The sequence below is a fragment of the Ostrinia nubilalis genome, chromosome 3 (genome assembly GCF_963855985.1).
Source record: "Ostrinia nubilalis chromosome 3, ilOstNubi1.1, whole genome shotgun sequence".
Taxonomy (NCBI): Eukaryota; Metazoa; Arthropoda; class Insecta; order Lepidoptera; family Crambidae; genus Ostrinia; species Ostrinia nubilalis.
The window spans coordinates 12,143,349-12,155,907 of NC_087090.1; the positions used below are offsets into that span (position 1 = coordinate 12,143,349).

The window sequence follows — 12,559 nt, forward strand, 5'->3', positions numbered from 1 at the left end:
TGGAGCTGTAAGGGGGCAATTTTTTTTTCACTATGTGACAGTCTTTATTTTGTACTTAATATATATTTTACATATTATACCTATTCGTGTTTCATTATGAATCGAAATATAAAAGATTTAATAAACTCTATTAAAAATTTAAATTAATTTATCAAGTTTGAATACCTCATTCTACCTTAAAATTAATAACTTAAATCAAGTCTTAATACGGTCACGGCTCAAGATTTTTTTGTCCATTTCAGCGTTCTTTTTACTCTTTTGACGTTGCGTTGACAGCTTTTACCTAAATTCGCGCGGAATATTTTTGTGAAATGGCTCTTAATGATCGCGCATTGAATTAAGGCTGGCATTTGGCGAACGCGTCGGCGAAACAATCAGCGCTAGCCTGCGTTTAGGGTTGGCGATGCCAGTATAAAAATTGAAATAAATTGCCTGAAACTTTGCCAAAGTAGTATTCGTTTTCTGTTTACAGTATTTTATTATGGCTATCACGGATTTTCTTTCAGCTGTATTTGATATTATGTACCTACAGTAGTATTTATACAGCGTATCATATATGAATGACGTTGAATGTAGGTATAATATGTTTAACATTCAATGTATAAGTGATGACAACCCTACTGGGGCGTCCGTGGGCCTAGATCTAAGTAATTTGACACTTAACTGCACTGTGACAACTGAGATAACTCTCCATTGTACGACAGGTCATCAGGTTAAAATTAGGGCTTAAATTCTTTCAAAATTTAAAACCCTTTTCTCTTTAATAAAAAACGGATCTTGTTTAAAGTGAGTACAAAACCTAGAACTTTGATAAAGCTTACAAAATGTTTCATTGGTAGGTTTTTGTGAGTTTATGTACGAATTTGTAGTATCTTTGCAAACGTGTGAGCCTGCTAACGAGCATGTTGCATCGAATTAAAGCCGTTCCAGAGAATGCTCTGCGGAAACAATCAGTGTGGTGAGTGGCCGAACATTCATGCTATTAGGGTTGTCGATAACGAGAAAGTGGATAGTAGATGTACGTATAAGTAGGTAATTATCTTGATAATTACAACGGTCTTTTGCAACAAAACTTTTATAACAATAAACAAATATCATTCTCCCGACGTTTCAAAGTAAATATTTTTGTTGCAAAATCCCGTGAGAGTGATAATGTTATAGTAAAAAATGCAACATAATAGTTTAAAATATTATAAAACGGTCTTCTCGTAATAGAGCCCTCAAACTTAAAAGACGTCCGAAGTTCTAAGCACACATACAGTAATAATTTAATACTGAATACAGAAGAGTATTGAAAAGTATTCGTAAGCATAGTTGGACATGATACGATTTTTGGATTTTATTAGTTGCTACGGTTTTAAATACAACCAGCAAGCGAAAATAATTACACAAAATAAAGATTTTAGATAAGTTAAATAAATACCTTACCTTCTGTACACAGTGGAAATAAATCTCAAAACAAACGCCACTACCCAAAACAAATAACTCGATAAGCGCAGCCCTATACAAACAAACCGCTCGCATTCGGACCGCGGCTTATGCTAATGTGTCATTTAAATTTATATCGCGCATACCTCCGAATACGAACGCTAGTTGTATCTGGCCGCGGAGGCGAGTCGGTGGAGTGGACCATGAAATTGGCGGCCCTGGTCAGGGCTGTCACTCGAGAGACGTAACATATGAAAGTCAATGAGAAAAACTGTCGTTACAGCTTATATTCACATTATATCATAGGCATGAATCTACATTTAAAGCCTGTGAGATATAACAATACGAAGGTATCTAAAAGGTCCCATGATATTATTGCTTCAGTTAGTTCAACAGATCTCTACTCCAGTCATTTCTTGTCATTCGTCGTTGTCATAGAAATAGTCGTCACTATTTCTATAAGTATCCTCATAATGGTCTCTTCGTTTTATTCTTCTCTCTTTTTACAGATCTCATTACTAAGTCGATGAAGTTTTGTGTTCATCTAAAAATGTACCATTTAAACTTAACACGAGTAGGTATCTCAGATGATATTGAATAACGAAGGTGAACTCGGAGGCGGAGGGACGTCACTAAAATAATTCACTCAAAGGATCTTAGATTTATCTATGTGGTGTAAAACTTACAACCCCACAAGATTACAGCCCTAGCCCTCTAAAACGTATTTGCTTACTTAAAATTGTAGTTTGTCGGAGCGGTTGCACGAAAATATTTCTTTTCCGACCGTTTGACGCAACCATAAAGATTCCGCCAAACGAATGGACTCGTTAATTCTTTTCCGATGCAAATCGCGATTCGGCTCCTCTGCCTGTATTTGCTCAATGGAGATGGATAGCCAACAGAAAACTTTGTTTATTCGTTCAAATTTCCGACGTTCGTAGTATGTGTGGCGAAGGCGTAGCTAGATTTTTTAACGGGAGCTCCCCGAATTCAAATAGGTACAGTGTATTCTTTTTCGAATTGCAATTTTGTAAAACGATGAAAATTGATTGGACGCTCGGTTCAGTGAGTGTGCTAGGATTGAAATTTAAAATGTGGTAAACAAACTATTTCTACAATAATATCGATTAATATTTACCCTAACTAAGCAGAACAATATTATAGCGACTAGATAACGCATAAAGACAGTAACTGTACATAAATACATCATTTGATATTCAAACATAATTTAATATAGAGCTATTTTAAAACAAAATACCTATTCCAAATTAAACTTATTTGCTGTAGATTTTACGTTGGTAAAATAAAAACTTGAATGAAGTGTAAACACCCAAGTCATTGAATCGATAGGTACTGCTCTCAAATATTAACAATCGCAGTAGTTTTATGCGGGTCTTGTGAGCTGTCGCGGTGGTTAAGGGCATTTTCACGAGACATTTAACATCAAATCATAAAGTTTATATCCCGGAACAACAGTTCAGTGGATTTCAGTGTGCACTAAACTTGCTCTCTCAATAAGGTCACAGCATGAAAACAACAAACAGCTCATTTTATAAACATTTATATTTCTTAACAGTATCTCAAAGAACTACCCCATCAATAAGTTTACTAATTCTCAAAATATATCTATTTAGGAACGAGACACAAAAAAAGTACATGGAACTATTAAATTTTTTATTTAGAACGATGACTAGATGCACTAATATGAAGTTAAACATTCATAAAAGCTAGCGAGGCTTCTAATCATTATAATGTTGAATCATATCAAAATCTTGCGTAAAATCCTGAAATCTACTACAAATATTATGATTAAATCTCCTGAATCTTACACGATTATTACGATTACATACTACCTATGTAAAACTCTCAATCACCATTTTCACTCTCAATCACAATTTTCAGCCCACTGAGCAGGTGGTTCTATTTGAGCACTGGCAAGACTGAAGCGAATAGTTACAACTGGTTGAACCGGCAACTTAGTCCACGATCAATCAATGGCGTATCAGGATGCAAATGACTTAATCAGTTTGGTATACGACCGATTTACATGGCATTATATTAAGCCATTCACTGGCGCATTAAATTTAATTACTGAACAATATTGTATGGTGGTTGTTATAGCGTTGTGGATGCGATTCAACTGTACTGAAATGATCTATACTAATTTTAGTGCATTTAGAGTGAACTTTTGGCATGAGATAGAGACGAAATTATTGTTTATAAAATTGTCATTGTTATCATAAGAAAAACGTCACTAAACCTAACAAACTAAAGTTAAAAACTAAAAGGTTTTCGGTAAAATTCTCAATTTTTGTGCAACATACACTGCGTACTTAAATGTAGTCTTATGGTTACAAAACTTACAAAGCAAAATATTCTATTTTATAAGTTTATTTCGTTTGTAACTTTTGTATAGTGTGCAAAATTTTACAAACTTAAGGTCCTAAAAATTTCTACTGTCTTAAGGACGATTTGAACCCATGATATGACAATACCTCCGTATCTCAGTAGCAAGAGTAATCACCAGCAAAAAATCGACAGTTGAAGTCTTACCAGAAGCAATATATTTTTCAAGTGACGATCCCTAATTAGTCATAACCACAATCCTATTACGATATAATTGGTAGCGGTCAATAATCCATCGGTCTATTACTGATCGGTCACCGGTTCGAAGCCCGAGGTGTGTCGATCCCTTTCATCCGCAATAATCGGTAATGTGATTTGGTAGGATCTGATTAGGGTAATTAGGTTAGCATTGTCGCGGTGGCCTGTTACGCCATGTTGCGGGCAATACGGAAATGTCTACACTTTACAGAGGAGAGTGTTTTTAAAGAATATTAGAATTTTGCGGTATTTAGCGCAGCACAAAAGAACACCTAGCAAGAAAAGGTAAGACAGAAGCAGGTATTGTACTAGAGATGTTTAGCAGAAATTTTGTAGTACCTACTTCCATTAGGTGTGTAGAATTTGTATCTGTCAATCCCTGTACTACCAAAAGAGTACAGTAAACTTTGGTCTTAAATGCTAAATTACTGTTGTGAGAAAATCTATTTATATTGGGTAAAAATGTATCTCCGGATATCAAATAAGATCGACTCTCCTGGTCTCTCATGTATAACATAGGAATAAATAACAGTTCTTATTCTATTCTAGCAATATTCATACATATTTTCCTTTAAAAAACTCGCTAACATCCAGATGAAGCTAAAAGCCCGGCTGTCGCGCTTTTACGCGTGACGTCATTAGCGGGCGTTGTAATTACCCGCTCATCGCGCGCCACTCCAGCGTTTTGTGGCCGCGGACAGCTTCCGCCGCCCGTAATCTCTTGTTAAGGCCTCTGTCCACGTTCTTTTAGCGATATATTTTATCCAGTGCCCCACAAAGCCTGGAAAATTACCTCTACATCGTCCCTGGATTCACGTGGCAAGACGCGGGTCATTTGCCCCTAAACATCTCGCCAATAAATGATTCACTGATGATAGCACGTTCGTTTCTTTCGTTCGTTCGAATAAGAGATGGCGCTGTCACATTTTACTTCGCGGTATAATTCGACTTTTCATTTCGATTGGAGACATTATTAATCTTCAACTTTAAGTACGTACTTAATGAAATATTATGCATACTCGTTTCATAAGATACTAGGTTTGGAATGAAAAATATGAAGTTAAGTTAAATTGGTTAGTGTAACATAGGTACTACACACATCTGTCCACGTTCTCTTACATAGGTACCTAATGCTAATTGGAAAGCTAAAAAAACTAAAACATACTTCCGCGGATTACAGGTACAGGGTTAAACGGACTTTTAAATGGATTCATTTGCACTGAAAAATGTCAGAGAAACGAATCTCTAAAATATGTAGACATAGACTCTAATAACACATTCCCACCCCAACTATCTCTCACCTCATTACCTCTATCACAATGACAGAAGACACAAAATCGAATAATCAACGTTAGGTCCCGTATCGCACGTAACAAAGGCACGTTCATTAGCGCTCGCAGAACTATGCACTCCGAAGAAAAACGAACTAAAAATTGTACAGTCGCCATCAGAAATGTTTACACGAGTTCCTAAAAAGGAAAACTAGTACCCTGTACAGTGCTTCTGATATTTGTATCATTACAACATTGAGTAGTTCTTATCTAGTAGGTAACAGCTAATTTTCCTAAGGTGTTTTTCAGTTTAGCATTTTAGCGCGTTTTAGCATGCTTTTGCTATTTACGTAGCTCATTTAAAAAGTGTATAGACAACGGCATATCAAGCTACTCGTAAATAGAGTAAACGTCTTAAATGTATTTGTAAAGGTGCACAATAAAAACGTTAAGATTTTTGTGCTTCTTTTTTTAAAGTTTTTTTGTGTTACTACAATGTCTATCTGTGTTATCAAAAGGCAGGTACTCGCATGATACAAGTATTCACTTAAACACTTAAAGTCATCATCAATAATTCATTGTCCCCATAAACATTTCTGACTCTGACTGTAATCGCGTTATGCTGAAAGGTCGGGGCATTCCGGGAGATATGAGTCGGAAAATCCAGCCCGGGTTTTCATTCCTTGCCCCGGAACGCGGTACGGGAAATTATCCCGTATCGCTACGTGCGGTGACGTATGATTCCATCAGATGAGTTTCAATTTGGAAATATTCAGCATGCTATTACACATGTCTCTTTGTGAGAAATATGTATCAAGGCAAGTTATTAGTTTGCATTGATATTTATGACGTGGACTATACTTTGCATGTGAAAGTTTAAGAAAATTCAAAAGCATGTGCCGCAACGTGTTACGTAATTTTTAAAGATCCTGAAATCAACATGGATCTAATTTTTTATCTGCAAACTTGCTAATTCTAAAACTTGATAAAATCGACTGCTTTGGATGGAAATTATTATTAAACCAGAGCTTTTGATTGTCGACTGACTAGATTTTGTAATATAATATTAAGATAGACGTACCTACTTACTTACTACAAATTAGATATCTAATTATTTCCTGGACTCTAACGTCAGTTTTTGTGGTTTTTGTAAAGGCAATGTGAATTGCATCGTCATTGCCGACATTAAACTCTACACGGTACTTTTTGTAACAAACAACGTGCTTTTCGCTGCGGGTAGCAAGTTGTTTCTTCCCTTTATCTCAGTCCGAATTACACCTATATCGGCGTGTTGACGGAGCAACTTTAATTGGCCAGCAAACACGCCCAAACAAGTTAGCGGCTGTAGTTCAGCCTTGTTCTTGTGATAGAGTGGTCGGGATTGTGCAAGGTGGTAATGGTATCGATTATCGATACAATAAAAAAATATATTGCTTGAAACAATAATTAGCTTTTATGATAAGGTTACGGTATTCGATAAAATATTTGCTAGATTATAGGCATGTACAGATTTATAAAAAAATCAAACATACTCAATAAGATCTTTGAAAATATATTGCTTCCAAGCTCATGAATTCGTATATCCTAGAGACAATTTAAAATTAATTCTCGTTCATAGTAAACAGTCCCTTTTGGGTAGGTAAGTCACGTTTCCATTTTGTTTTATCCAAACTCAATATGAAACTACTTGAGCTAATTTCATAACCATTTCAAGTATGTGAAGTATTTTTAATATTCTCTGTGTAGAAGAGACTGAAAATACCAATCACATTGCGCAATTCATCGATATGTCGACGCAGAGTTTGCAACACTATTCGGGCTTGTAATTCTTGTGCTGAAAACTAGCGAAACAATGCACTCTCATCAGCCCGAGCTGAAACTTTCGATCAGAGAATTCGCAGCGAACATTTATGGCAGACTTTCTGTACTAATCTAAACTAACGCCATAACACTGGCTGTCTACGTCTTGCTGGGTATAGAACGCGCAACGAAAGTTGAGACGAACTCGTACTCACACTGATGTTTTATTTTAATACATCACAGACAACACATTGAAGTTCAAATATCGAATACATTATTTAGCTACCACGTTCTTGTTAAATGTCTTGAAAGAAAGCACTTGTCAATAATACATCTACGTAAGACGTCGTGCAAACAGCGTACCAATACTGATAATAATAATTTTGCCTTTGTTTGTGTTGTTGGCCTCAACTCTTGTTGCACTACCTATATTTAAAACACTGCGTAGGCAAGAACTAGTATCCGGTGCGAACATTTGTGAAATTTCCTTTCTGTAGTTTGTGTAGTTTATGTAACGTTGTAAAAGGGGTGGATTTATATTATGTGTATGCGAATTGGTTGTGTTTCATTTAATTGTTTTAAAGTTTCATGGTCACTAACTATTGCTTAAACTATTAAAGGATTAATTATGTGGGCATTTATACCATGGCCATGTACCGCTTTCAATGGAGGTAAAGTACATGATCAAATAAATTAATACCGAGCTGTTTATATTTAATTTCAAACATTAATTCGCCATTTTAAACTTACAAAAACACAATAAAAGTTTATAATAATTTCTTCTTATTTACTTTCGAATAAATGTACGTAATTCATTAATGTAAATAAGGATCGAGTTTTTTCAGTTTTAGATGCAAATGAGATCTAAGTTAGACTCGTCTAGCTGAGCTTTTTTGTTCAGAAAATTTTCTAATTTAGAAAAATGGTTTTTTTGCAACAAACAACGGTCTGAAATGCTAGATTTGGGAATAAAGACGACATAAAATCAGAAGTGTATGTAAAGTAGCTATTTAGATACATCGCCATTTTTATAATGAAATCTTAACTAGTTGATAAGAAAAAAATGACCCATTGACTTATCTTATTAAATTGCAGGATTTACAGTGTTTACATTAGACATGAAAAATACAGTAAGGATCTCAAAAACTCTGTTAGAATAACGCTCGTATACACAAACATTACTATGAGGTCTCACAGTGCGCGTGGACGCACAGGGTCACACAGGCACCAAATAGCTCTATTCAATGCTGTGCGTTCGGGTTCGGGTGTAAGTCATTCAACTAAAGTTTTAAAAGTCAGTTCATACTTCCTCGGTTCTAAATCGAGCTATCGCCTCATTGACAGAAATAAACGATAGTAAGTCATAACCATTACATTCAGTAACGCGAACACAATCTTAAAACAACGTGTGGGATCGTAAACACCCATTACTACGTCTGGCTGAACAAACCCGGCGTTTCGTGTAGATATATCTACGTTACTTACAACTTGTGTCAAGATGAACCATTATTTTCTATAAAAAGTCGCGCGTGTGACGCGGGAAGTGTGCTGCCGTACTCCTAATTACAAACGTGTCGTTTCCACCCGTCCCAGCCCGTTTCAACCCGTTCCATCCCGTCCCGCTTGTCCCACTCAGATAGGGCTGCCACTGGATTGCCACCTGTAAGCCGCAGACCTCAGGATATCGAGTGACAGTGGGATCGTGTTTTTGCGCCACATTCCTAGTAAACGATTCGGTAAACGCTCCCGAGGTAAATTGCGTGGGGAAAATATTTGTAATGTGCTTTAGAGCTGCTCACTTTATTTTAGGACTTGGAGAGAAAGTAATGTATTCTTGTGTATAATTCCACAGACGAATAAGACTTGTATGAATTTATCAAATCAGAGGAATAGTTTGGGCAAAACCCAAAATATGCGGACTTCCTAGATTTTTTCTGTTTTCCTGGAAATGAAAGCTTTTTTTTCATTTTTTCATAAAGCAAGTACCTACCTACATTTGTATGTTTCATTATGCCTGTTGTAGTAAGTGTGTCCTTTCTTCCATGTTTGGTTTCATAAACACCTTAACTGCCAACTCAAAACAATATGTTATGTATCAACCCTAACCTAAGTTCAAATAAATGTCACTGTTCCTACCTCTATTGTTTTTCTTCCGTTTTGTTCAGGTGGCTTCGGTTTGACGATGAAAATAACAAAATAAACTTTCATGGACGAAAACGAAGAAAAATCATTCACAGAAGGTTTTCGTAAGAAGACGAAGAAGGTGTTGAATTTTAAAGAAGTTTTGTGTGTTAGGTAATAATTTTACTGGAAGTAGGTAGATAGGTATTTTTAATGTAGTTTTAAAGGTAGGATTGTTTATTATGAGATTTACAATATACCAAAATGTTTTGTTAAAACAAAAATTATGAAACTATTATTTAGGAGTTTTTGAAATATTCGTAAAAGGCGCCTAATGTGATTTTCTTGAAAATTAAATCTATAACATTCGCACATAAGAGCTCAAAGGGATACTATTCAGTACCTATTCCGCTAAACGACTCAGTCGATTTGAATAAGTAGCTCATAGATGAAACTATGGGACAGAGCAGACACCAACATGTCGCAGTTTTCGAGAAATGAGAAAGAGAGACAGAGAGAAGCATCACAATCCAAAGTAAATGTTATCAAAACAAGTAAAAGGATGAGAGAGAGCATGAGAGACTCTCAAGACATGCCAAACCTTATTGTAAAAATATCAGTAACATTTAAGTACGTTGTCACGTGTAACCTCTGTTTACTGAGAATGAAAGCTTTGTCTGTCTGTTTCACTCCTAAACTGCTGAAGTGCTGAACCAAAGTAAGTATGTCATTGTCGCGGTATAGGGAGATTGTTGTGATTCTATGTTGTTTTTGTTATAAGAAACTTAAAGCTGGCGAATAACGAGATGAAAAGGAAAACGAACTAATATTCTCAAAAGACGTCTACGAAGAACGAAAATTTCATATTTAGAGATTTTGATGAAAAAAGCTACCTACATTATAGAGAATGAAATAGGCTATCCCCATAATAATATAAATAACTTTTTTACCCTGCAACATAAGTTTTTTTCAAAGCAGACAAAGTCGCGGGCTCCAGCTAGTCCTCACATAACAGCGCGTCATCTCACGTGATTGATTGGTGGCGGCTGGTGATTGATACACATCGCCGAGACGAGATGCGCGATACGATACGACAGCACGTCAAGGTAAATAGTAGACCTTATACGGTTGTAATAGATGCTCTTTTGGAATGAAATGTAAAGATGATGTGCTGTCAACTGCTGGTGATGTACGAAACATGTTATGACAAGAGAAAGTCGATAGGCTTAGCTTTTGAAAATTACAATTTATTTTATACATATGCACAGTTTACTAATAAGTTACTGTAGGTATATGTTTAACTAAATTGACTGTAAAAACTAGCTTTGGAAACTTTAAAGGCCAATGTATTATAAGCAACATATTAAGGCTTATTAGGGCTGTTGTCTACTGTTGTCTTGTCTTTAAATATGAATAAATAAATACGATTTACAACAATTGGATACCAGACATCATTACTAGTGTCAGTAGTTACGTTAAATTGATTTTGCATAATCGTACTAGTTCACATCACATTACAATTGACACTCGTCTATGTTACAAGTTACAACGATTTGCCAGTTTGCATTATTATCTCTTAACTGCGTAACAGTTTGCAAGCGTCATCAAAAATGTAGAGCTTTCTATCATCAAACTAGCGAATGTGGCCTTTTCGGCCCTTGTGCTAACTAATACAGTTCTTAATATGTATTGAAAAAAAAAACATACAGTCGAACATAGAACCTTCTTTTTTGAAGTCAGTTAATAATAAAATAAAAGATAATATTACTTACGCTGTTGGTGATTCAAACCCAAAATCTCTTGGACTAAGCTGGATGGATTACTTGAAACAAAAAAGTGTACTTTAAAACATGAAACCATGAAAGCAATTTAAGTTACAAACAAACTACTTCACGTAAAGCACTCATCGGTTCACAATATCACGGGAACAAGCGCAAAAGTAATAAGAAACAACAATCGTGGCTGTAGTATCGCAGCAAATGTAATTTCGCACGTTTTGCAGTAATAAGACGTGGTTTTCAGCCGTGGCAAAATTAACACCCTTTGTGCCGGGGTTTGCGTGTTCCGTTGATTTTAACCCGGAAATGGCATCGCAGGCGGCGGGTCACTGCGGCCCCGCGGCCCCGTTTAAATATCAAACCTATATTTTTTAGACCGGGAGCGAGGGACAAAATGTTGGTAAGATTTTAAACTCGTCAGTAATTGAGAAAGCACCGCGACGCGTGACGGCTTCTGGAAACTGACTATTGGTTGTGATGTTACGAGTAAAGTTTGAACAAAATTAGTTCCTTAATGCAACTCTCTCTCACATTCCGAAAAACTAATAGAATATCTTTATGTTCCCGGCGGTGTCTTTGTCTCACTGAGGTAAAACAGTTTGGAAATAGTGGTTACAATAATTAATCTGAAAATTTTCAATTGAATCGTATGAGTGTACGTACACCTGTCTCGCTATCTTCAAGTTCAATAAGTCGTCATTTGCCACCCACGGCTCCTGGTCTAATATTTTTCGCCACGTTTAAACTTCAGACGCAATAATTCAAAGTTTTCTTTGTCGCTCCAGGGAAACGTTTTTATCAAACCGTTAAGACTTCATAACTCTTCAGCGCCATACGCGTTGACTTTTATGTTTATTCTTCTCTAGAATGTAAGCGATTTATTAAGGAAAATATGAAAATATTTACCACGACTTCTTCACTTGTTTTACTACACATACTTGCAAAGTAGGTATGATTCTCTTTTATTTGTTTTAAATTATAAATACGAAGATAATATTTCTAGCATTGATGGCGATTTATTTGTCCTCTATAAAGCAGAATCCTCGCTAGAAGATCAAGACCTTAATAATACCTTTCTTTTTTAATGTAAATAGGTATAGTTTGATCACATAATTCGTCCATGAATCCAACCCATTTCACGTATGTATCTGTACTAATCTGATAAGAAAGATCAAGCTGTGAGTGATTACGTCGGTCGTCGTCTCGTCTACAAGTTACCGCTCATGCAGTTACACTTTTGAATGCTACGAGCTCAGATCGCCTTGTCGAACAGAAACCAGCCGCGGAGCGAACACGCTGCGATTCTAGCTCAAAGCGGTTCGCAACAGGCTCACATCTTCCTACTGTGTGTACACGTAATACAGCATACTGTAGATAATTTAATCTCATAAGATTTGACATGCTATACTTATTATGAGTAGGTAGGTACTGTGCTTAAAATACCATGATGGCACATCGAGCTTACGCCGTTACATCTTTTTCATCATTCACGATCCTCTTCAGTTTACCAGAGGCAAATAGATGTTTTTTTTTTTAAACACCAACAAGGTTACATTG

At 36.0% G+C, this 12,559-nt stretch overlaps 1 long non-coding RNA gene across 2 annotated transcripts in view; it reads right to left on the bottom strand.

The window, feature by feature from the left end:
• The window catches only part of LOC135087961 (uncharacterized), a 146,463-nt gene that overhangs the window by 58,484 nt on the left and 75,420 nt on the right, over positions 1–12,559 (bottom strand). Inside the window, exon 3 of one of the 2 annotated variants that reach the window (XR_010260935.1) lies at positions 10,997–11,046. The exons of the other annotated variant lie outside the window; for it this stretch is intronic. This is a non-coding gene — a long non-coding RNA (uncharacterized LOC135087961). The remainder of the gene's footprint in view (positions 1–10,996; positions 11,047–12,559) is intronic. 2 annotated transcript variants of the gene reach the window in all.